This window comes from Triturus cristatus, chromosome 5_1 (assembly GCF_964204655.1).
Source record: "Triturus cristatus chromosome 5_1, aTriCri1.1, whole genome shotgun sequence".
Taxonomy (NCBI): Eukaryota; Metazoa; Chordata; class Amphibia; order Caudata; family Salamandridae; genus Triturus; species Triturus cristatus.
Genome location: NC_140587.1, coordinates 519,484,319 through 519,510,436, shown reverse-complemented (window position 1 = coordinate 519,510,436; position 26,118 = coordinate 519,484,319). Strand labels below are relative to the sequence as shown.

Here is a 26,118-nt window from a genome sequence, read left to right as displayed (position 1 = left end):
CGGTTTTCTCTGGTTCAAGTTTTCTAGCAGAATTTTTCTTCAGAAATGTCTGAATCTTCAAAGAAGGGTCTCTTCAGGTTGTGTGGATCATGTGGAAAAAAGAGACTACATGCTGAGGATCCAAATAAGAGCTGTATCTACTGCCTTTACCCTCAACACAAGATAAAAGACTGTAACATCTGTAGACCCTTCTCTACAAAGACCCTCAAGGACAGGGAGGGTAGATAATTAATTTGGCTACAAAAACTAAGTCAAAATCTGATGTTCTTTTTGAGGATGAGGAGAGCTCTACCTAACTGGCCTTAAAGGAAATGCCTAAAAGGAGAGAGAGATCTCTTGAATCTCCTGAGGTTTCCAGGAAGAAGACATCAAAAAAGTCTCTTCATGAGGAGGAAGGTACCTCATAAAAAGGAAAACTTTCCTACTGAGGAGAAAAGCCATAAAAAGGACAAATATTCTTCTATCCATTCCATGAAAATATCTGTCTCAAAAAAGCTTGTACCGCCAACGGTGTTATCTTCAGAATCACCGCCGATGGAAAAAAATCCTCTAAACAAGTTTCTCCTTCCTCATCGTCGGAAAAAATCTCCATCACGGACAACTGACTCGACGATGGTCCAGTCGATGACGCTCCCGGTGACGAAGATCGCGGTACTGCCGTCGACCGCATCGTCGACGGCAACACTGACGACTTCAACCTTTTCGTTGGCATCCTCTTCGACAACAGCGGTTCTGTTGATATCGTCTATGACAGCGTCGACGGCAATTTTGTCAACTATACCGACGACTGCTTCAGCTTACTCTATCATGTCCTCATCGACGATGCAGACGCTGTTACCGTCGACGAAGCTTACTACGATGTACGTAGTCAGCGTCCATCTTCCGTGCAGCTTATGAAGGGAGGAGGCGCGTTTGCAGAGTGATGCAGGGAGGGGGCAGGGCCACCGTCGTAATGCTGATCTTTTTATTTTTTTTTTTTACACCTCAGGCACTCCCTCCCTTCAGCAAAGTGGAAACGCGCCCTGTGGCACGTTTTAAGAGGTAGTTTTAATCCCCCTGCCCTATTATGTACTAGTGTCTTACAGAGGAGATCATGGTAATCACAGGGGTACCCCAACACATAGTGTTCCCTAGTGTATGTAGGTGTTTTCACTGTATTCCAAGTGTCTTTTAGCATAGAACTGGCTCTAGGCCAGGTTAGTCAGTACTCATCTGAAAAGTTGTGGGCACAGGAGGATGTTCTGCTCCTCTGTTGGTTCTTTCTGCACATCTCTTCTTCCTGCACTTTTCTTCGTCTTTGTGGACTTCTGTTTCTTCTTTCTGAATTTTTTTTTTCTTTCTGTTCGTTTTCTTCTTTCATCACATGTCCTACCTCTGTAGGCATAGTTAGAAACTGGCATTTAAAAAACCTTATAAATTCACTGAAAAAAAACCATAGGTTTCAGAGACGTTATAGTTGGGAATTGGCATTTAAAAAAACCTTAGAAATTCACTGAAAAAACCATAGGTTTTAGAGAAAGTTATAGTTAGCTGGACATTTCACTCGTACAAAACCCGTGAAACTCCCCCCCCCCCCCCCCCCCCGTTATAGTTAGTTCAGCTAACTATAACTCGCGCCCCCGCAATGCACTGCTGATGACGTCACATATTACATCACTCATGACATGGTCAGTGACATCACTATATATATATATATATATATATATATATATATAATGCCAGGGTGTATTGAAGAATGAGTGGGTGTATAAGTGTCTGAATGGATGATTCAGTAGATGCGCGATTGATTGTGTAAATGACCGATTAAGCGTATCTTACTGAATGTATGGGTTAGTGAGTAAACTGTATAAATAACTTTCTATTTGGGTTATTGATTAGTTGTCTGAGTATCTGTATGGGTGCCTGAGTGTCTTTGTGAGTGGGTTGGGGTGAGTGACTCTGTGCATAGATATGAGTGGGTGATTCACTGGGTGTATGGTTTCAAGAGTGCATCTGTGAACAGCTGTATGAGTAGGTGAGTGTGTGTATGGGTGTGTTTGTGAGTGAATGGATGTCTCGGTGGTAAATGTGTGAGTAACTGCATATGTGAAAGGCAGTATATGTGAAGGTTGCAGTATATGAATGACTATACAGGAGAGTGAGTGATTGTGAGAGTGGCTGTATGGATGAGTGTGTGCTTGTATCATTGATTGTATAAGAGAGTAAGTATGTGTTATTATCTGTATGAATAAGTGAGGTGATGTGTGTATAACTGTATAGGTGAGTAAATGGGAGTGTGATTGATTCTTTGCATGAGTGACTAGGTGTGTGAGTGACTGTGGATGAGTGGTTGTGTATGAGTGTCTGTATAGGTGTATGAGTGCTGTAGATGAGTGACTGCATGTGTGAGTGACTGTATGGATGAACGAGTGGACGTGTGTAAGAATCAGTAACTGGGTATGTAGTAAGTGATATTGGTGTGTTTATGGTTTCGAAAATGGTAGTCTGTATTTTAGAGTAGGTGTATGAAAGCCTATATTAGAGTGTGAGGAGGTGCATCAGATTATCACGTGGATGATGTCATCAGTGATTGCATTTGAGATGTCATCAGTGATGTCACTGACCATGTCATGAATGATGTAATATGTGATGTCATCTGCAGTGCATTGCGGGGGCGAGAGTTGTAGTTAGCTCAAGCAACTATAACGGCTGAATTTCACTGGTTTGGTATGAGTGAAATGTCCAACTAACTATAACGTCCCTGAAACCTGTGGTTTTTTTCAGTGAATTTCAAAGATTTATAAAAAGCTAATTCTAACTAGAACGTCACTGAAACCTATGATTTTTTCAGTGAATATATATATATATATATATATATATATATATATATATATATATATATATATATATATATATATATATATATTTACGTCAAGGTTACCCAAAGGCTGGCACACCCAGGTAGGTTTTGCTTTGACAATTCAACGGCAATCCACAGATATGATTCCCCACAGTTCATTTGGTCCGACGCGTTTCGAGCATGTCGCCCTTCCTCATGGACCTAGGAAGACATGACAGCAACTGTGTTAGCTACTAATGCGTTCCCTCTTTTATTTCCATTCTTTCGCCAATGAACAACAATAATGCATGATGGGATTAGTAGTATCAATTATACCCCAATGGGTCACATGCTGCCAAGAGTCCTTTCAACAAAGTTCTTACTGGGCCTAGAATCAATCCGTTAGTGCCGCTTTTAAACATTCAACAGAGCACCTCCTGTTCGCCCTCGCACCATGGATACGTAGGCGGACCCGCTTCAATCCGCAGTGGTGCCAAGCCGTGGCCGGGTTAGCCACTAATTTATTTACGTCAAGGTTACCCAAAGGCTGGCACACCCAGGTAGGTTACGCTTCTGACAATTCAACGGCAATCCACAGATATGATTCCCCACTGTTCATTTGGTCCGACGCGTTTCGAGCATGTCGCCCTTCCTCATAGACCTAGGAAGACATGACAGCAACTGTGTAAGCTACTAATGCGTTCCCTCTTTTATTGCCATTCTTTCGCCAATGCACGTTCCAATGAACAACAATAATGCATGATGGGATTAGTAGTATCAATTATACCCCAATGGGGGGAGGAGCCTAGCGCGCAACCAAGATGGCCGCGTAGGTGCGAGGCTCCCGAGGACCTCCGCAACCTCCCACGACTATCCTGAATTTATCCTGTTTCGGATGAGGGGAATGTGTTGGTGAGCCTGAGCTGAGGTGGCACCCGTTTCCCGTTGTCAAATCGGACCTCGGACACCGGAGTGAGCACCGATTGAGGTCTGCGGCCTTCTCCTCACCAGACCCCGGATTTGCGCTGAGGGGTGACCCAGTGACAAAGTGAACAACAGCGGCGGGCCGGGCCTGGCGAGTCGCGCACCCCTCGCTTTCGCACCCCCTTGCAATCACTGCGGGGTTGGGTCGCGGGGCTCTTTGTGTTGGTGTGGTCTCGCTGGGAGACTTGGCCTGCCCGCCGGCTGTGACCCACCCCGCCGATCGGGGGTGGCCCCCCCCCGGAGCTTGTGGCCCTGATTGCCTGCCCTTCACGACGTGACTGGTGCGACCGGGAGACTAGTGGCCATGGCCACCAAACAAGATGGAGACCGGGCAAAGACCAAGCCGACCCGGCGTGGCACCACCCATCAGGCCAACAGTATGGACCGCTATACTCTCCAGAAGGCATCTCCCGGCGGACCGCACAAATCCCCTGAGGACCCTCCTGATGCCCCGGACCTGCCCACGGATCTGACTCTGCGGGATGTCATGGGCGCCATTGCCGAGATGAAGGCCTCGGTAGGCCAGCGGTTCGACACACTGGCACAGAAGATCGACTCGGTCCTCGTGGATGTTGGCCTGGTGAGGGCCGATCTTTCCAAGACCAACGACCGAGTTGATTCTTTGGCCCACACCGCATCGGGCCTGACTACTGATGTGGCGGTGCTACAAACGGAGGTGCGCCGGCTTAGTCAGGCGAGCGCGCTTATGGATCGGCGCCTGGAGGACTCCGAGAGTCGGGCCCGGAGAAACAACATCCGCATCATCTGAGTACCCGAGGGATGGGAGGAAGCGGCGGCGGACCTATTTGTGGAGGACCTGATCGCTACCCATCTCCAGCCACGGGGGCTGAGTAAATTCTTCGCGGTGGAGCGGGCCCACAGAGTTCCCGGGGGAAGGCCGAAGGTCGGAGCCCCTCCGCGGCCCCTCATTGCCCGGATTTTCAACTTTCGGGACAGAGACGCTATCCTGCAAGCCTCCAGACTGTTGGGGCCGGTTAAGCTTGACAACATGGAGGTGAACGTTTATCCGGATTTCACCCCAGCGGTCCAGAAGCAGAGACTGAGCTTCCAAGGCGTCAAGCGCCGTCTTCGGGACTTGAACCTTAAATACGCAATGCTCTTCCCAGCCAAGCTGCGAGTGGAGGTAGAGGGTCGCACGCACTTTTTTGATCGCCCCGAAGCGGCCGGAGACTGGCTGGACACTCTGTCTGGGGCTCGTGACCTGGGGGGCGGGGGGGGGCGGCGGGGGGAGACGGCACACTGGATCGGGACTGAGGGGGTGATGTTGGGCTTCACTCTGGACAAAAATGTTGCCACTCTCGATTAAGCATCTGTCTGTATAATTTCCCCTCCTATGGAGGTTGTGTGGGGTCTCTTGGGGGTTCTCCCTCCTCCTCTAGGGGGCTTAGCTAGTTTTTATTATATATATGGGGCGACAGGCACACTGCACGTTGGGGGGGCTGTTCGGGCTCATGCAGGGGTGCAGGGAGGGGGGAGTTTTGTTGGGGTGGGTGGGTAGGGATGGGGGGGTGTTGTTCGTTTTCACCACAATATATTATTATCACAATGGGGTAACCCAGTATCCCTCAGAACCTGGGCAGTTTATCAAAATGATACAAACGGTTCTGTCGGGTAAACAGTATTGCTTCTAGCAAACAACCTTCATTGGTTTGTTTATATGAACACACATAAAGACCATAAATAGTTTTCAAAACAGCTTTATGAATTGCATCATTCATGAATAACTACTTACAATGGCTGTCAAAGAATAACCGTGAAACATATTTGTGACAAAGTGACATATAGTGCTCAGTGCTGTGGTGAACGGTGCGTAATATATACAGTGCGATTTATGGAGGTATCGATAATTTAAAAAGGCCAGAAAAGCAAATATTTGAAACAGTCTGCAGACGGATTGAATAAGTCTTTATGCAGAGTCTTTTCAACTGATCCTTGAAAGAATGTCGACGTTTCAACCCAAGGTATTTGGAGAGAGATTATATCCCATTACCGGACTCCTAGCCACGTCTTACAGCAGACAGTTGCTCCTGTTTGCTCATCTGTCCACCCCGTCCCAGGAGCTACGTTGGGCTCCTTTTTGGCTGTCACTCCCTGTCCTGATGAAGACCCGTACTGACTAGCTAGTAACGCTACCTTGGGTTGAAACGTCGACATTCTTTCAAGGATCAGTTGAAAAGACTCTGCATAAAGACTTATTCAATCCGTCTGCAGACTGTTTCAAATATTTGCTTTTCTGGCCTTTTTAAATTATCGATACCTCCATAAATCGCACTGTATATATTACGCACCGTTCACCACAGCACTGAGCACTATATGTCACTTTGTCACAAATATGTTTCACGGTTATTCTTTGACAGCCATTGTAAGTAGTTATTCATGAATGATGCAATTCATAAAGCTGTTTTGAAAACTATTTATGGTCTTTATGTGTGTTCATATAAACAAACCAATGAAGGTTGTTTGCTAGAAGCAATACTGTTTACCCGACAGAACCGTTTGTATCATTTCGTTTTCACCACAAGGCAAAAGTATCATTGCGCTAGCTCTATAGTGCTCTCGGGGGGACGAATGGTGGCTCTTGTCTATGATGGGGGGGTAGGGAACTAACTCTGTTGTCCTGGAACGTGAATGGACTGGGGGACAGGATTAAACGTGGGGTGGTCCTGCAGTTCTTGAAGCGAATCTCGCCCGATGTAGTTTTTCTGCAGGAGACACACCTCATTGGCAACTCCTTCTGCGCCATGAATCGGCGTGGCTATCGCCTAGTGGCCCATTCGGGATTTACGTCTGGCTCAAGGGGTGTGGGCATCATGGTTAAGAACTCGCTTTCGCTGGAGATTGATGAGGTGCTCCATGACGACAGGGGACGTTACGCGGTCTTGGTGGGAAGGATGGAGGGCAAAGTGGTGGTTTTTGTGTCAGTATACGTCCCACCGGGGCTGCAGTCGACTACCTTTGCGGACCTGGGGCGCCTCCTCCTTGGCCTTCCGGGGGGGATTCTGGTGGTGGGGGGGGGGGATTTCAATGCGGTGGTTTCCGGGACTGTGGATCGTCACCCCCCCAGGGACCTCCCCCGGGCCCAAGCGTGGCTCTCTGGTCTATTGGACACTTTGGGATTGGTGGATTGCTGGTGTTTAAAACATCCCACGCAGTTACAGTATATCTTCCATTCGGGGGCCCATGGTAGTCTCTCACGACTAGATTATGTCCTGGTCCCGGCGGCCTATGTTGGGAGGGTGGGAGAGGTGCGCCATTTGGCACGGGGTATCTCGGACCATTCCCCGCTCCTGTTACAGCTGGACCTTTTTCCGAGGGGTGAGGGTAGGGTGGTCCCGATCAATCCCTGGTACTTGCGCGACCCCACTATTCGCGCTGAATTGATTAAATCCCTCCAGCGCTACTTTGACGAGAATGTGGGGACCGTGCCTTCGGCTGTCTCACTGTGGGAGGCATTCAAGACAGTACTACGAGGAGAGGCCCTGTCCCTCATTTCTTACACCCGGAGGCGCGAGCGGGAGGAAGTGACCCGGGTGGAAGCTGAGATAGCCGAGTTGGAGGGTAATCTAGAAAGTGGGGTGACGGATGCCGTATTGCATGTCCTCCAACTCAAGCAAGCGGCCTATAGGGCCCTCGTCACGGAGGCAGCCAGGGGCCTCAGTAGAGAGCAACAGGGGAGATTGTATGATGTGGGTGAAAAGGCTGGTAAATTGATTGCGTGGCTGGACAAAAAGGAGAGAGCGAGTCGTGTAGTCCCGCTGATTGAAAAAACAGACGGTGTGTGTGTTACTGAGCCGGAAGAAATTGTCTCCTGCTTCGCGGACTATTTCCGTGGGGTGTATTCCCCGGTGTCTTCCTGCTCTGAAGAGGATTCCCGTACCCTGCTCAGGGATATCGCGCTGCCTTCCCTTTCGGAGGAGGACAGAGTGTCGTTGGACGCCGCCCCAACCTCCGACGAAATCGCCCTCGCCATACGTTCGATCGCTTCCGGCAAGGCCATGGGTCCTAATGGTCTCCCCATCGAGTTGTACAAATTGAGACCGGATACGCTGGCACCACATCTCCGATCGATGTTCCTGGAGGCCCATTCGGTGGGCTCCCTCCCGCTGGACCAGCGTCTGGCTACAATCGTGGTTATCCACAAGGAGGGGAGACCTCGGGACCGGGTTACATCCTATCGGCCCATTTCGCTACTGAACGCGGAGCCTAAAATTCTCGCCAAGGTCCTGGCCAATCGGCTGGTCGGCGTGGTGGGCGGACTGGTTCACCAGGATCAGTCCGGCTTTATTCCCCATCGTAACACCGCTCTTAACTTGCGTCGTTTGCATGGGGTGCTTGCACGTGTTCAGTACATACGGGAGCCGGCCGTTTTGGCATTCCTGGACGCCACCATGGCGTTTGATATGCTTGAATGGCCATACATCTGGGCGGTGCTTGCGAAGTTTGGCTTTGGCGCAGGGTTCATCAGTTGGGTCAAATTGCTGTATTCGGGCCCATTGGCGCAGGTGGTGGTGAACGGTAGAGTATCGGCTCTGTTCAAGCTGGGCTGGGGCACGTGGCAGGGTTGCCCCTTATCGCCGCTCCTTTTTGCGCTTGCCTTGGAGCCCCTGGCAGAGTGGCTACGGTGGGAGCCTTCCATCCGTGGTCTCCGTTGGACCCCCGAGCATGAGGACCGCGTATCCCTATACGCTGATGACATCCTCTTGTACCTAGCTTCCCCACGTAACTCACTTATAGTACTGGTTGATGTTTTGCATTCATTTGGTCGTAACTCCGGCCTTGTCATCAACTGGGCTAAATCGTGCGTGTATGTTCTCTCTGGGGAGGCGCCCATTCTCCCGCGGGGCTGTCCGATCCAGATCGCCCCGCAGGGATTTCGGTACCTGGGTGTCTTCATTACTCTGGACCCGGAGGCCCGGTATGATCGGAACTTGCTTCCCCCCCTCCAGCGCCTGAAGGAAGATGTCACGCGCTGGCGGCGCTTGCCGCTCTCGCCGCTCGGCCGGGCGGCATTGTTTAAGATGATGTCTCTGCCGCGCTTCCTCTACGCTTTGCAGAATACTATGGACCCCGTCCCAGCGCGCTACTTCCGTGAGGTGGAGAGTTTGCAGCGCCGCCTGTTCTGGGACGGGAGGCCGCGTATCGCCCTGGCGAAGCTGACGCTCCCATGGTATGATGGCGGGATTGCCCTCCCGGATATCAAACGATACTATTGGGCCTCCCAGCTGGCTGCGATTAATCACGGCCTGTATGGGCCCGCTTTAAACCCGGCATTCGAAATGGATAAGATGCTACTCCCGGGTGGGGACTATAATCGAGCGCTCTACTCCAGCACGCCCGACGCTCGGCTGACCGGCCCCATGCGTGTCATGGTGCGAGTGTGGCACGCGGCTAATGTGGCGATGGGGTGGAAGGATCGTCTGACCCGGGCGTCACCACTATACGCGTCCGAGCAGTTGGGCTCCCTGTGGACCTCGAAGGGCTTCGAGAAGTGGGACATGATAGGCATTAGCAAGGTGGGGGATCTCTGGACGAGGGGAGGATTTAAAACGTTCAAGATGCTGCAGACGGAATTCCACTTGCATGGCAGGGAGTACTTTCGGTATTTGCAGATCCATCATGCACTGGGCTCCGTCTTCCCGGACGTTGCATCCATCCCGGAGTGTTCCCCCCTTGAGGATAGAGTGCTGGATGGACACGTTCCGGACAGCACGATCTCACTGATCTACAAAAAACTGATCAATGACCGCACGGGATTGCTGACTGCCCTTCGTGAGGCTTGGGTTGCCGATGGACTGGAGCTGGACGACGAGGACTGGGCCCTTGCGGTGGCCTCCCCGAAAGAGGTGGCCATACCGGCCCGCCTTCGCTTCGTCCAGCTCAAGATACTCCACAGAGTCTACATGACGGGGCCGAGGCTTCTGCGTATGGGCTATGCTGTGGACGGGTTGTGTAAGCATGGGTGTGGCGCTTTGGGGACCTTTCTGCATATATTGTGGGAATGCCCGGAGGTGGAGCGATTCTGGCGTGGTGTGCATGAGGTCCTGCGTGTGGTTACGCATGTTGTGCTGCTACCCGAAGCGAGGAGATGCCTGTTGAATGTGTGGGAACCTACCGACTACTCGGCGCCACAGACGTGGTGGGTGACTCTGGGATATATGATGGCCAAGCGTGATATTGCTCAACTGTGGGGATCTCAGAGGTCCCCGACTGTCTCGGCCTGGAAGGAACATATGGATTGGTGCATGTTTCGGGAAAAGGTGGTGTATGTTGCGAGAGGTAAGCCTGGGACATGGGTGAAAGTCTGGGGCCCCTGGAACGCCTACCGCGGGGGAATCTGTACTCCACCGTTATTGCCTGATCCGTCGCCTGCCCCATCCCCATAGCCGACCCACCTTCCCTGTTCCGGGCATTGAGTTTTACCCAGCCCTAATCCTGATCTCTTCCCCTTCTTGATACTCCTATGGATTGGTAGGGCCCCCCTCTCAGGGGAGCACATGCTGCTATTTCTGATTGTAGATTGCCTTGTGGTTTTTGTTTTTTCTGGTTGTTATTTCAGTTTAAAATGAAACCGTACAGTGGGGTCCGGATGGTGTGGCTATCAATGCTGCTAACTCCTGTGCATCTTCCTTAGCCGCAACGCGCGCTCTACAATGTGTATCATATGCTCCTTTTGTTTACTAGCGGCCGGCCGGAAGGTTGTAGGCCCATCTTTGTATATTTTTTGAGTTTTGTAATAAACGGTTTCAAAAAAAAAAAAAAAAACAATTATACCCCAATGGGTCACATGCTGCCAAGAGTCCTTTCAACAAAGTTCTTACTGGGCGTAGAATCAATCCGTTAGTGCCGCTTTTAAACATTCAACAGAGCACCTCCTGTTCGCCCTCGCACCATGGATACGTAGGCGGACCCGCTTCAATCCGCAGTGGTGCCAAGCCGTGGCCGGGTTAGCCACTAATTTATTTACGTCAAGGTTACCCAAAGGCTGGCACACCCAGGTAGGATACGCTTCTGACAATTCAACGGCAATCCACAGATATGATTCCCCACAGTTCATTTGGTCCGACGCGTTTCGAGCATGTCGCCCTTCCTCATGGACCTAGGAAGACATGACAGCAACTGTGTTAGCTACAAATGCGTTCCCTCTTTTATTTCCATTCTTTCGCCAATGCACGTTCCAATGAACAACAATAATGCATGATGGGATTAGTAGTATCAATTATACCCCAATAGGTCACATGCTGCCAAGAGTCCTTTCAACAAAGTTCTTACTGGGTGTAGAATCAATCCGTTAGTGCATCATTGTTGTTCATTGGAACGTGCATTGGCGGAAGAATGGAAATAAAAGAGGGAACGCATTAGTAGTCAACACTGTTGCTGTCATGTTTTTTCCAGGTCCATGAGGAAGGGCGACATGCTTGAAACGCGTCGGACCAAATGAACTGTGGGGAATCAGGTCCTTGGATTGCCTTTGAATTGTCAGAAGCGCAACTTACCTGGGTGTGCCAGCCTTTGGGTAACTTTGGTGTAAACAAATTAGTGGCTAACCCGGCCACGGCTCGGCACCACTGCGGATTGAAGCGGGTCCGCCTCCGTCTCCATGGTACGAGGGCGGAACAGGAGGTACTCTGTTGAATGTCTAGAAGCGGCACTAAAGGATTGATTCTGCGCCCATTAAGAACTTTGTTGAAAGGATTCTTGGCAGCATGTGACCCACTGGGGTATAAATTATTATACTACTAATCCCATCATGCATCATTGTTGTTCATTGGAACGTGCATTGGCGGAAGAATGGAAATAAAAGAGGGAACGCATTAGTAGTCAACACTGTTGCTGTCATGTTTTTGCAGGTCCATGAGGAAGGGCGACATGCTTGAAACGCGTCGGACCAAATGAACTGTGGGGAATCAGGTCCTTGGATTGCCTTTGAATTGTCAGAAGCGCAACTTACCTGGGTGTGCCAGCCTTTGGGTAACTTTGGTGTAAATAAATATATATATATATATATATATATATATATATATATATATATATATATATATATATATATATATATATATATATATATATATATATATATATATATATATATATATATATATAATATTGTGTGTGTATATTACCTACTGGCAGTTGCCAGTAGGTAGTTATAGTTAGGACCTATTTTCCATAGGAAATCCGTAACATTCTATTTGGAATAACGTTGGCGCCGATTGACGAATCTTCGCGCAATTTTCCAAACTTTTGGCCAGCTCCGATCCGCTCCTATCCTGAAAGTTTCACGGTGATTCGTCAAGCGGGGGCCGAGAAAAAAGGGGGGGTCCCAAAACGCGTTTTCCCCATGCCTTTTCCCATAGGACCTGTTGACGCAGCTACAGCCCGAACTGCTGAACGGAATTACACCAAATTTGGCAAAGAGGTAGTCCTCAGTTCAGACTCGTGCCTTTTGCTTAAATGGTGTAAATCCGTTCAGTCGTTCCTGAGAAAATCAAAATCACATGTATATCTGGGCGGAGCCTAACCACACATCTCATCGTGAGATCTGATTGGCTATCAGTACTTCATCCAAGAAGTGTTGGCAGCCATCTTGGGACCAATATACATGATAACACCTCATTAAAAAGCATTGCAGTTAATAGAAGGTTTTAAGACTTTAGTTACATTATAAATCATTTGTTGATGGTACCATACTCATTTTAGGAATTGTGGTGTGTTCTAAGGTGATTTTACCATGTGAAAAAGCCTTCTGCTGTGATATCATGAATCATGTTTGACAGAAAACTATTTTCTCATGCTTTTCCCACAGAGGTTTGGAAGGTGATCTATAAGCTAAAGTGAGAGCATATTTTCTGTAAATTCACATTATCTTTCTCAGTCATGTGAGAATGAAGTCTGACATTCTCAGTAAAACATGTACATGCAACAAGGGCAGAGATTGTCAGTTGATTCCTTTGTGTTGTACTGCAGCTTCCCAGAGTGTTCTAAAGAACAACTAGAGCGCTAACAGTCCTACTTATGACAAACGTATTGCACACCTGAAGCCATCTTTATTGGAATAAAGTGGTAACTCTTAAAACATTTCATTTAAAAAGGAACAAAATTCGGGGGTTCATTTTGCCATAGAAAGCATGATTAGTGCTGCAGAAAGAAAAGTGCTAACATTCTGAATTTATGGCAAATGTGTGACACATCTGAATGCCTTCTTGATGGAATCAAAGTTAAAAAAAACAAAGTATTTCCTACTGAGGAGACTGTAGTAAATGAGGAAATTAGGAAACTTCATAACAAATAAATCTCCCAAGATGGCCACCAGAGACAAAAGAGCCCAAATATCACCCAGATGTAGCCCAAGTATAGCCCAATGACAGAAGTGTGCAAAACACTTATTTTTTGTGTATTTGCAGTTTTATATAGTGCAGACTTGTCAGGTATTGGAGTGCTTTACATGAGCATTGGTTACATCACACAAGATCAAATTCATTTTGGTTGTAGACATGGGGAGATTAAGTGATTTGACCAGAATCACAGAATGTTGAGCAGAAGCAGAAACTCCAACCTGGTTTCCCATTTGCAAAGTCTGCAGCTCTGGAAGTAACACCACATCCTCTCCCCTAAGTGCAACATTTAATCAAGTGGTCAACTGGATAAAAAACATAAAGATTACAAATAATTTAAAAGTTCTTTGTCGCTATTTGAAAACTCGGAAAATATGTCCTCATTTTAGTTTTTTAGAGCACTAACCATAATTTTTATGCAAATAAGACCCTCTCATATATGTAATTTCTAAAGGAAATGCTCTAGGTATTACAGTTTTGATTACATCAAGATGACGTCAGGCGTTCCACACTTTTGTAATAAATATAGAATGTTAGCAATCTAGTTGTTCATTGGGATACTGTTGAGAGGCAGAGGCCAGGGGCACGGACTCTGAGAATTGAAGGCAGGTAGGAGAGTGCAGAGGCAACAATTTGACCACACTGGGCAGGCAGGAAGGGCAGTGGCAGCACAACAGACTATGGAGGGCAGTGGAAAGGGGGCATGGGCAACAAACCAACAATACAGGACTGGCAACAGAGGCTGTGGCAATATAATAGAGTATTGTAGGCAGAAGGAAGAGGCAGTGGTAGTACAACCAAACATGCCAACAGACCCGTTTCAGCCAGGAAACGGCCAATGTTTTTAAGCTCAAATGGGCTTTATTTGATCTGTCTCCTGTCTACAATCTCTTCTTTTTCAATGTAACTCAAAGGAAAAAATCAATACCCCAGTTTTTTCCCCAAATCTCCCTCTTACCAAGTTCAAAATGTTCGCAAGTATGGTACATTGGATCATGGTAGGCAGGAGGAATTGGGGTAGGGACATAGACTCGGATAACAGAGGACAGGAGGGACATGGAGAGGTGCACCAAACTGACACTACAGGGCAGGCATCAGGGTTTGCAGCAGCACAATACACCACACAGGGCATGCGGGACGGGAGTGCAGCACAGCAATCAATAGAAAGCAATAGGGAGGGGACAGGACCATGCACATGGACAACAGAGAACAGAGGGGAAAGTGGCAATGGTAGCTAGCTGACCATAATGGACAGACGCTGCAGCATAACAGACCATAAAGGGCAGGAGGGATGGATCAGGGGCATTACAATGGAACAAACAAGCCAGGAGGGAGGGAATAGGGGTCTACATATGGAAACAGAGGGCTGGGGGCAAGGGGGCAGGGCAGGAGCAGCAAGATGACCATGGAGGTCAGGCAGGATGGGCACTAGAAACGAGACACACCATGGAGAGCAACAATGAGACTATGATGGCATACACACAGACCATGGAGGGAAGGTGGGAGGGGTCAGGGGCAGCTAGCTGACCACACAGGGAAGGTGGGAGGGGCCATGGCAGCGCAGAAGACCATGCATGGCAAGCGGAAGGGTTAGTGGCAGCACAATGGCTATGATGGGCAAAAAGGAGGGTGCAGGGGCATGCACAAAGGACCATGGAGGATAGGAGGGAGGGTCAGGACCTGGGCACAGACATGAGAGTTCAGGGGAAGGGGCCTCACAACAGACAGCGCGGGGCAGACAGAAGGAGCAGTTGCAGCACAACAGACCAGGGAGGGCAGAAGGGTGTTTCAGTAAAATTGACCATGTAGGACAGGAGGAAGAGGATAGGGGCATGGCATGTGGACCGGCAGGGTGGAGGTTGCAGGGACAGGTTACAGTCATCTGACAATGCTAGGCAGGTGGGAGGGGAGTGGCAGCTCAACAGAACACTCAGAGTAGATAGGAGTGCCAGGTCCATGGAACATGGTGGGCAAAAAGGATGGAGCAGGGGAATGCAAAAAGACATCGAAGGGCAAGGGGAAGGAGAAAAGGGGCAGCAAGATAAGCACAGAGGCTAAGCAGGAGGTCAATGATGGGCCATAGAATTTGGCAATGGAGGGCAGGAGGAGTGGACTGGTACATCATGCTAAATGGAGGGCAGTGGCAGCACATCAGACCATACATGGCAGGAGGGAGGAGGCTAGTCCATGGATTCAGACAACAGAGGATAGGGAGGAGGTGGATGGGGCAGCAAGCCAACTGTTCAGAGAAGGTGGGTTTTAGGAACTTTATTGTTTTTAAAATGTGTGTCTGTGCGAACTACTTTAAAATATGAAAGTATGCAACATAATCTCACTTTTATTCAGGAAGAAGAGGACGTTTGTGACTGTGACTCCGGGCTCACTTGGCAGAAACACCCCCTGACCCTCCACCCCCCAAATGCCCGTGAAAAGGGCATGCACACACTCATCCACCCATACAGTCCTGCACACATGCTGTCTTCAACACATAGAAACAGTGAGTCACTCATTCATGCACCTATGCTCTACGTAATACCCCCCACCGAACCATACAGACACTCAGACACTCATACTGATACTCAAAAAACCAACTAATAATCTATATAGACACTCATGTAGCTACTCACCAACCCATGCAGCCACTTGTACACTAAGTGAGAGACTGATACAGATATTTACATATTTAAACATTGCTCTCTAAGCCATGTATTCACTAAGATACACTTAATCAGTCAGTTATACAATCAATTTTTCAAAAACAAATCATCCATTTAGACACTTATATACCCATTTATTCTTCCCTCGACCTTGAGATATACATATAAAAAACATATGTAATTTTCAGAAAAACACACATTCACTGGATGATGTCATCAGTGATGTCATCAGTGATGTCATCAGAGCTGTCATGAGTGATGTCACTGACCATGTCATGAGTGATGTAATATGTGACGTCATCAGCAGTGCATTGCGCGCGCGAGTTATAGTTAGCTGAACTAACTATAACGGGGGAATTTCAATGGTTTTGTACGAGTGAAAAGTCCAGCTAACTATAACGCCCCTGAAACCTATGTTTTTTTCAGTGAATTTCTAAGGTTTTTTTTAAATGCTAATTCCTAACTATAACGTGCCTGAAACCTATGTTTTTTTCAGTGAATATATATATGTATTTTATATTGGCATGTATGTTATAATCCACCATCCTCTAAGGTGCAAGAGTTTATATTACAGTGCTATTAAACCTGCATGTTTATGAAACTTCTAGCTACTCTGATTCAAGCATGTGTATCTATGAAAGATCCAATACTGGAGAAGAAAATTAGGTACTTACCTGTAACTATGGTTCTCCAGTATTGGTATCTTTTATAGATTTACATGCGACCCATCCTCCTCCCCGGAGAGGCTTCCTTTATTCTCTAAGGTTTATATTTGCACGCTTGTGCTGGAAAATCTGAGGAACCGAGCCTCTCTTGGGATTGTTTTAGAGTGTGCTGTCGCCTGATTGGTTTTTGGTTAGTTTTGGTTCTTTTTTACAAAAGAATGTGGATAGGCTATTGCACTGACTTTTCATTGCATGGTAGCCTATGGTAATTTTATCTACTTCTTTTATATGTATTCCGTGGGACTCCCACTACGACAACGGGGATGATTCAAATCTATGAAAGATACCAATACTGGAGAACCGTAGTTACAGGTAAATAACTCATTTTCCTATTGTAGGATGCACTTTATGGAAGACTCAACTTTGAGAGCACACCTAAATAATTATTCACAACATAAAGGCAATTGCGATGGGTGTTTAGTGTAAGCAACAACAAAAAATCCAAATCATATACACAATATAACATGTCCATTGTGAAGCAGAACCCAAAGGGGACACATACAAAGATTTCTGTACAAAACAACAATATACATTAATTGAACAAAAATGAAAAACCTTTTTTTTTAGACACCAAAAAAAACCAATAATTTGATTTATGCGATTCTTTTCGCATTGGTTATTGTATAGATATATTTTTCCAAAAGGAATCACCTTGAAACAAATGACTCATTGTATTTATAGCATAGTTATAGCCAGCTTGAGTATAGCCTTCACTGGACAAATCATCTTTCACCCTTCATGAGTTATTGGTGAGCTTTTATATGTCAACATTATAAAAATGTAATGTGCCATTCTCAAGATTAAAGGTAAAAATGGACAAAGGCGATTGTCTGAAACTTGGGATCAACTGTTCGGACTTTTATCTTGTACTCAAGAAATATCAACCAGATTTTGTGTGCCTCAAGCAATGTAATTGTGTTCAAATGTATTAATTAATGTATGTAACAAATCTTTTATTGTTGCCCAACTGTCCCGATAAAAAATGTATTGTGATGACCTTTTCCCTATTCAAAAAATCTAGATTTAAATTTAAATCATTAAAGGAGCGTAGAAGTTGCCCGTTCTATCCCCAGACTTCTGTCTTAAATCCAATTACCCCAGTATAGTTCTATCACTCCATAGAAGCATGTGACTGCAGCTAATAATTTCCTCTAATTTCTCTTATGCGTTCTTTCCAATTCTTTAATTCATAAGAACCAAGACAATTGATCCGCCACTTTCTGTTCATTTTGTGTGACAGAGAGAGAGACATTATGACAGAGTGACACATGACATTGAGTGATTAAAAAGTTCAACTACCATGCTTTTTGACATTAACCACTCTGAGTCATCCGCTTCTTTCTGCTTAACCTAAGGTGTCTTCCAGAAAAAGTCGCAAAATTGAGGAAAAATCCCAAGGGCAAAAAACCTCAGAGGTTGCTGCAAGATTCGAAGGCTAGTCTTAGGACCAAGTCTCGTTGACTGAAGAGACTAAGATGTGGCAAATATTCTGTACTGGTCTCTCATTGTCATTACCTCTGTTTGGAATGCTCACGCTATGACTGTTCTTGATGTGAGCATTCCACAACAGCGGTAATGACAAGGAGAGACCAGTACAGAATATTTGCCACATCTTAGTCTCTTCAGTCAACGAGACTTGGTCCTAAGACTACTATAGACCACTATAGAATCCAGTAGAAATCCGAAGATTCATCCGAAAGAAGGCAAAACAAGCTGTAAGGAGCAAGACAAGATGGGGGGTAAAAGGACGACCTGACAAAATACTAGAAACATTTCTAGGAGAATTTGGTAGACATCTTGAATTGAACAATGTTTTCTATCACAGAGATCCTCACTAGAGGATTCAGAGAATGAGAAGTCACTGGGCTATGGAGGCACCAGAGGGGTCTCCTGAAAGAAATACCCCACGGAAAAGAATAGGCACGCAGAACCCTGCACTCACGGGCTGGCCGCTTTGAGGAAAGATTTGTCTTGAAGTTCAGGAGCCCAGTGGAGCTTTCAGAGACCTCCCTGCGTCAAAGAAGCCACACATCCTGCCCTCCCGAGATAACCTCTGGTTCTGACACCACACATAGAACTTGCTGTATTTAGTCTGAAGGTGTTGTGGAAGAGAGAATAGTAGAGTTCTAGTATAACTTAATTTTCACAGCATTTTAGGGGTTCTCTTGCAAGTAGTGCTAAAAAGCAATTGCCAAAATTACCACAAATAACCAAGTTATGGGAAGTGCAAATGTTACCTGTGTTTGAACTCTGTCTACAATTGCACTTAACTTGCTTTGATACTCAGTTTACTTCTTCAACAGTGAGAGATCGCAAAATAAGGAATATTGGCCACCATGTAATAATGCTGAAAATAGTAAAGAATGTTTTTTTCAACTCAGTCTGTATAAAAAAGGATTAAAAAAAGGTTGGAATAGCAAAGCACATTTTTATTGTTACTATTTCACCTGATTTATAAAGGTCTAAAGAGCAAAGGAAATCTTTTATTTGAACGGTTTTATGCAGCTATGGAGGTTATCACACTCCATTGTTCGTTAGTTTTAGTTCAGTCCACACCTTCTGTACTACCTGTATCATTCTCATGAATAAGGGTTTATTCCATACATCCTTTACCAGATTAATTCTAAACTTATTATTGCCCGCCAGTTAGAGTGAGTTTATCAGTGCTACCACTTGAATGTACTCAAAGTTGGTTAAATAGTTTCCCGTTCTGATTTGAATTGCTTCACAATTCTGCATAAACCCATTGCAAAGGAGTTTCTATGTTAAATTAAACATTTTTAGATTACTAAGTTTGTCAAAGAAGATGGGGTAAAATCTAATACATATAAATGCATGTTAGTAAAGGATACCTATAGCTTTTCTTAGTTCAAGCCAGCAGCAAACATTTTTATACAGATAACATTTTTATAATTAAAGTGGTTTTTATTAGCAGAGCATATATTAAAACATTACACCGCGTCTTTGCCTACAACCCAATGGGCCGGCTGTGTTAAGGGTCATCAAGGAGAAAATAAAGGAACCAGTTAATATGGCATTTCTTATGCAAATTAAATACACAGCAAGTCGCCTACAACCCAACCTGGACTGGCCGAGTCAACAAAGAGAAGGGGGTGCTGTTTGAGGCCAGGTACATACTAACTTCAGTACTTGAGGTGACCAACAGCCGACTGTGTAAGGTGCCCTTATAGTAAAAACCTTAGGCTAAACTGGCAGTAACTAAGTTGAAAAGTCTGCTTTTTTATAAACCAATAAACAGTAACACAACATAAGAAACACTTCTAGATCCTCACTCGTGGGACCTAAAACCCCTCCCAAACCATCTCAGAGTGAGCTGTGAATCAATAATAGGAGCATGAACAAAGCCATTCATGGGAACATCAGGCAAACCCCCTCCGATGGATCCTACCCAGAAGCTTCGGTCTCATTCTCTTCCTGCTGGATCAGTATCAGTTTTAAAATGCACAAATAAACGGGACGGGTCAGCTCTCAAAACTCACAAGGGAGTATTGATATAAAGGGAGCCCAGATCTTCGCATAGGCAGATTTAACCCCCAGGGTGGCCATTGGCAATCTTTCCATTCCCAAAAGGGACCACTATTGGTGGATCCACTGTGTGTACTCCAGGATTCTATCAGTCTTCCAACAAGATGAGAGCAGCCAGTGGGTGGCATTAAGTGCCAGGGCCATCTGTCTACCTTTAATCGAGCGTAATGGAAAGATCAGTGTATTAGGCAAACCCAGTATTGTATAAGCGGGGAACCTAGAGATAGTGTTGTCAAAGGCCCTGTCTATTTCATCTAGGATTTTATCACAGTATCTAGTAAGTTTTGGACAATTCCAAGCAAATGGAGAGCTCCAGGGCTCCCACATACTCACCAGCATAGTCCGTCGCATTGGGTGTTCCACTTTGTTAATCGGGAGGGGGTTTGTAATACCAATATGAAATGATTTTGTATGATGATTCAGTATGACCCATGATGTATGCAGTATGAGGAGTCCTATAAAAAAAATGTCCTCCCTCCCACTCTGTCTGATATTGTCCGGACAATTTTTTACTCCCACCGCCTCTGACCCGCAGATCTAACCTTGCGAATGCCCTGGGAAAGAAACTAGTATATTTCAGAAATTCGTTTTTGGTTGTCTTTCTTAAGAAATAGCCAATTTTCAAACGAGAACATTGGCCTGCCCGCCAGGGGACGGTGGAAATCCCCAATACCCAATGTAACATTTGCGCATGGAGAAAGTGGTCCGATGAATATAGTTCGTAATCCACCATAAGTTGTGTAAAAGGGATATATCCATTATGGTCAAAAAGGCTTCCGAATCGCTTGCAGCCTTCCCTCACCCATCGTGTGTCTACCCCTTCCGCCGTACCAGGCGGGAAGTCAGGATTTGAGAATATGGGGGACATGGGCGACGGGAACGTTGTGAGGTTCGCTGACATGGCCACCTTGTCCGAGAAAGCTGGCCGCGTTATCAGTGAAGAGTAAAGCCCCAAAGCACGAAAAAACCTTGGGAACCACACCTCCCTCCAGATCTGGTGCCCTGCAATTGTCTGATCCATAAATACCTAGTGTTTCTCCGTCTTCAGACTCGTTGTTTCCACCAAGTATCGTAGTAATGACGCCTGAAAATAGTGGTTCACATTTGGCAAAACGAGGACACCTTCCCTTATGGGGTGCTGCAACTTTGTTTTCTGCAGCCTAGGGGAAACTGGAGCCCAGATGAAACGCTCAATCTGCCTTTTGATGTTAGGGAGCACACCTGAGGGTGGCAGAAGGAAGAGTCTGGAAAATATAGAGTGCCCTCGGTAAGACGTTCATCTTTACAGCAGCAAGCCTGCCTAGCCACAAAAACGGCCGGCGCTGCTATTGTGCCAAGTCTTTTCATATGCGTGCGAGCAGTTTAGAATAGTTTGCTTAAGATGTTTTTGTTAGGCTCTTGTTGAGAACCAGCCCCAGCTATGTTATTTTCTCGGTCACCCAGTCAAAATCGAACTGAGCCCATAGGGTTCCCACGGGGGACTGTTTGGAAGGCAAGTTAAGTATTTGCGACTTCTGCAAATTGATTTTAAAACCAGATGTTTGGCTAAAGGCATGCAGGTCCGCCACAATAGCTGGAAGAGTCTGAGGGTGAGCGATGGAAAATATAACGTCATCAGCATAAAGGCTGATCAAATGTCGGTCAGCTTCTAATGGAATGCCCCGTGCATTAGGGTTGTCCCAAAGTCTTTGTGCGAAGGGCTCCATGTAGAGAGCAAAGAGCAACGGAGAGAGGGGGTAGCCCTGCTTTGTACCTTGTCCGATTGCGAAACCCCGAGACCGTGCACAGTTCACCTTGACAGAGGCGCTAGGGAAGCTATATATACTCTTAATCTAATTACAGAAACGCATGTCCATGCTGAAGCGTTCTAGAGTAGCGATCAAGTAAGGCCAGTGTACCTGGTCGAAGGCCTTTTTGGCATCAACCGCTAATAACAAGGCCTCCTCGCGGGACCGCTGTACTTTATCGATTAGATGGCAGATCCGCTTAGTATTGTCCCCGCATTGTCGACCTTAAATAAATCCAGCTTGGTCCGGATCCACTAGGTCAGGCATCAGAGGGTTCAGGCGCAGGGCAAGGATACTAGCGAATAACTGCACGTCAACATTTAGCAATGAAATCCGGCAATACGAAATGCAAAACATGGGGTCCTTACCGGGCTTGGGTATTATGGTAATGGAGGCTTAGAGCATATATTCGGTGAGTGTACCGGTATCCACAAATGAATTAAACAAGTGAGCAAGGGAGCTAACTTAATACAAAAAGTCCTATGAAAGACTGTGCTGAACCCATCAGGTCCTGGCACCTTCAAAGGCTCCAATGAGGCTCTCACAGCTATAACTCCCTCAATACGCATCGGAGCATCAAGATGTAATATATGTAAGATATTATTCTGAGTAATAAGCCTGAAAGGCATCTGCAATACCAAGATCCTCGGTGACTTCCACCCCCTGGGCTCCCAACACCGTTTTTACAGCTTGCGCAAGTTGCTTTCTGTGCAAATAATGGGCTAGCATGCGACCCCCCCCCCCCCCCCTCGATTTGTTCCCACAAAGTATTTATGCTTCAGTTGCGTTACTAAGTGTTCAGCTCTGTTCAAATCTAGGCGCCGGAGGTGGAGCCATTCCTTCTCAAGTTGTCTCCAGATATGAGGGACATAGCGTTTGTGAATTACTTCTAGTTCCTTTACTTTCGAGTCAAGCTCCTTCCTTTTAGCCATCCTTATCTTATTCTCACGTACAGCTTTAGCGATTAAGGGCCCACGGGTGACCAGTGTAAGTGCCTCCCATACCGAGGTCAAAGCAGTGGACCTGTCATCATTGAGTGCAATGTAATCTGTCAATGTGGTCCGTATCGCATTTACAACTGTTGGGGATGACTGCATCGAATCTCTCAGGCGCCACTGTGGTGTTGAAGGTGCGGGGGAAGAAGTGTGCATAGTCAGAGTGATATATGCGTGATCAGAGAGTGAACAGGCTTCAATAGAGGAGGCATGGGTACGTTCCCACTTCGGCTGAAGTAAATAAGCTCTCCAGGCTAATTAAGTAGTTGCATTTATTGTAATTTTCTTTGGCAAAGTGGAATAATTCTTGGTATACTTTTTTGCTTTTTGATTAAATCAGCTGTGAGTATAATTTCTACTCCCTATTGTAAATGTACTAAATTGAATAAGTTCCTTGTGAACATTTTCTTGTTTAATACGAATACCCAGTTCACAAGGACATATGGGTGGCTCTTGTTTCTTATAAATATGGGTACGTTCCCAGGCGGCAGAAGTGACAAGAAAGTGGTCCAAGCGAGCGTAGGATTTATGTGCCGCAGAGTAATATGTATATTCACGGTCGCTGGGGTGCAGGCCGCACCAGCCGTCTCAGTCCACATTCCTCAAGCCACTCCCTACCAGATGGAGACAGGGCTCCTGCTCCCCTCCCCCCCCCCCCCACCCCATCCTCAAGCCAGAACGATCCATCTCCAAGTCCATCACTAAGTTAAGATCACCCCCACCACTACTGCTGGTCAGGTGTGTGAAGTACCTTGGCAAGTGCTTCCATCAAGAAATCTTCTTGATGCTCGTTAGGGAAGTAGATTGAAGCTACTGTGTAGTGAAAACTACCCATCCGTATCCTCAGACCTAACAAACGCCCCTCAATCTCAGCCACAGATCCCAACATCGTGCCCCTAAAGCGCTTGGAAAACGAAATGGCAACACAAACCGTCTTACCCTTCCCGGGGGACCAGTACTGACAAGGAAAACCTCTAGCATGCATCCTGTGTGTATCCTTTGAGAGTAGGTGAGTCTCTTGAAGCAGACCAATATCACCCTCGGAGTGCTCAAGTAGGAAGAGTATCGCCTTCCGCTTAATAAGGTTGTTAAGGCCGCGAACATTGAGGCTGACTATTTTAATCTCCTTATGCCTGGTGGGGATAGCGATTCTGTGTAGGTTAGGCTATTGTACCACTGAGTTTTAGCAAGCCAAGAAAAGTGCTGACCAGCTGAGAATTCCATGAGAGACGATACCTGTAGGGCATATTCTAGAAGGCTCACCGGAGAGGGATCCCTACCCACCCAAAAACAATTCAAACAAAACTGTAACCCGAATAGAAACAAAGAGAAGAAGTACATAGTGTTCATCTCAAAAGGGGGCCAAGAAATATAAGGGCAGCCAAGAGAGCAAGGGACATCTCTCATCATTAAAGTAATCAAACCTGTCCGTCCGTGTCCCCCCCCCCCCCCCGCCCCCCCGGCCAAATCTTGCTGAGTCTTGCTCAGTCATTAGAGTCCAGAGAGTCCCCTTCAGCGCCAGAGAGTGTTCCAAGCACCGCAGACCGCTCTTTGACCATTGTTGCAGGGTCAGGCCGTAAGAGGGCAAATCTCGACCCGGACCGTGGGCCCCGCTAGCGTGTGGTTGGAACCCCAATCCCTGTGACCGAGGGCTGTGAGGCCAAGCTGTCCACATCTAGGTTTAACAGTTTGCAGTTCTCTGCTAGAGAACGGAGCTGTTGAAGTTTACCTTCATAGCAAAAAATGATGCGGAACGGATGGCCCCAAGAATAAGCTATTCCAACTGATCTCAAATGATTGGTCACAGGTCGGAAGTCTCTCCATTTTGAAGAGTGCTGGCCGCCAGATCTTGGAAGAGCTGTGGCGTGTGATCTCTGAATTGGTTGGAGCAAGACGCATTAAGTATCTCCCCCTTCACTTTCAATTCGTTTACGCTAACTAGGTTATCCGCTGGGGGACGAATGGGTTGTCGAGGGGGCCCCACCCGGTGACAGGGATCTATTTTAACTGTGGTCTCTGCCGGGGCATTCAGAACTGCTCGGAAAATGCCTGAACATATCTCTCTAGGTCTTCACCTTCTGCGCCAGTAGGGACTGAACTAACTCGGATATTGTTCCGTCTTGACCTCTTCTCCAGGTCTTCTGAGAAGATCGAGCTGTTGATCTTGCAACTGGATGACTTCTTGCTGGAGAGCGGCGATGTCTTTGTGTCTGAATCCTCAAGAGCCGCCACTCTCTCGCCCACCATATCAATATCCCTCTGTACCCCTCTCAGGTCGATCGATATCCCTCCGCACCTCTCTCAGGTCGGCTTGTAGATTTGTTTTTATGGCCAGAATGTCTTTGCGTTGCGAATAGGGACTCTAAGAACTCACGGGTAACCGCCCCTTCAGCACGTTCTCCAGCAGCAACCTGCCCAGCACTTTGCGAATCCCCTGTGGGCTTCACATGGAGGTCTCGCACCAATTGCTCCTTCTTATTTTTGTCCGTCACCATGATTTGTCCCTGGTAATTGCTCCTTGTGTGTGTGGTAGCCGCTGTAATGAGGGTAGGTCAGCAGGGATTAAGAACTCACAACGTGGCTCGGAGAGTAAAGAAGCAATGCAAGCCTGTCCCTTCCCCAGATAGGGGGTGTATTGGTCTCCCAGTTGAAGTGGAGACCCAGGAAAGGATCTATGTCCAATTCTGCGAGTTTCCACCATCAAATATCCTCCGGCCTACTCCCACCTCAGGGCAACAGGCGATCCCCACAGCAGGCAGCGGGGGAAACAATGTGGGTCTCACTCTTAAACTACCGTGTCTTGTTGGCTCTCAACTCTTCGGACCACTGCGGTTAGCTCTAAATACTGCTGTGGGATATAGGGCAGGTCGCGCCCCACCGCCCTTCTTCGATCTCCTCACGTCAGGCAAAATTAAATTTGCTGCAGGCGGGCCTCCGTCAAAAGCAAGTGGACTCAGATATACCAGGGAGACACAATAGCATGCTCTGAACCACGGTGTAGACGTCCCCTCATCTGCATGTTAGCCAATTCCAACTGCACTGCCTGTCGCGGAAGGCTGCTCTCTCCAGTGCCATTACCCTGCACTAGGCCCCTGCGGTGGTAGCATGTCCCGCTGTGCAATTCCAATGCCAAGTGCGCTCTAGGCCCGCTTCGGCTCACCACCCTCCGCCGGCCTCCACAGTCATGTCCCAGGCGGCAGCTCTCCAGGAGGCAACCGGTTGGGTGAACTCAGGGGCATGCTGCGGCAGTCAT

The 26,118-nt window shown here is 47.0% G+C and overlaps 1 protein-coding gene across 2 annotated transcripts in view; it reads left to right on the top strand.

Moving 5' to 3' along the window:
• Positions 1–26,118, top strand: part of ZC2HC1A (zinc finger C2HC-type containing 1A) — a 338,183-nt gene that overhangs the window by 169,062 nt on the left and 143,003 nt on the right. The window lies entirely within an intron of this gene.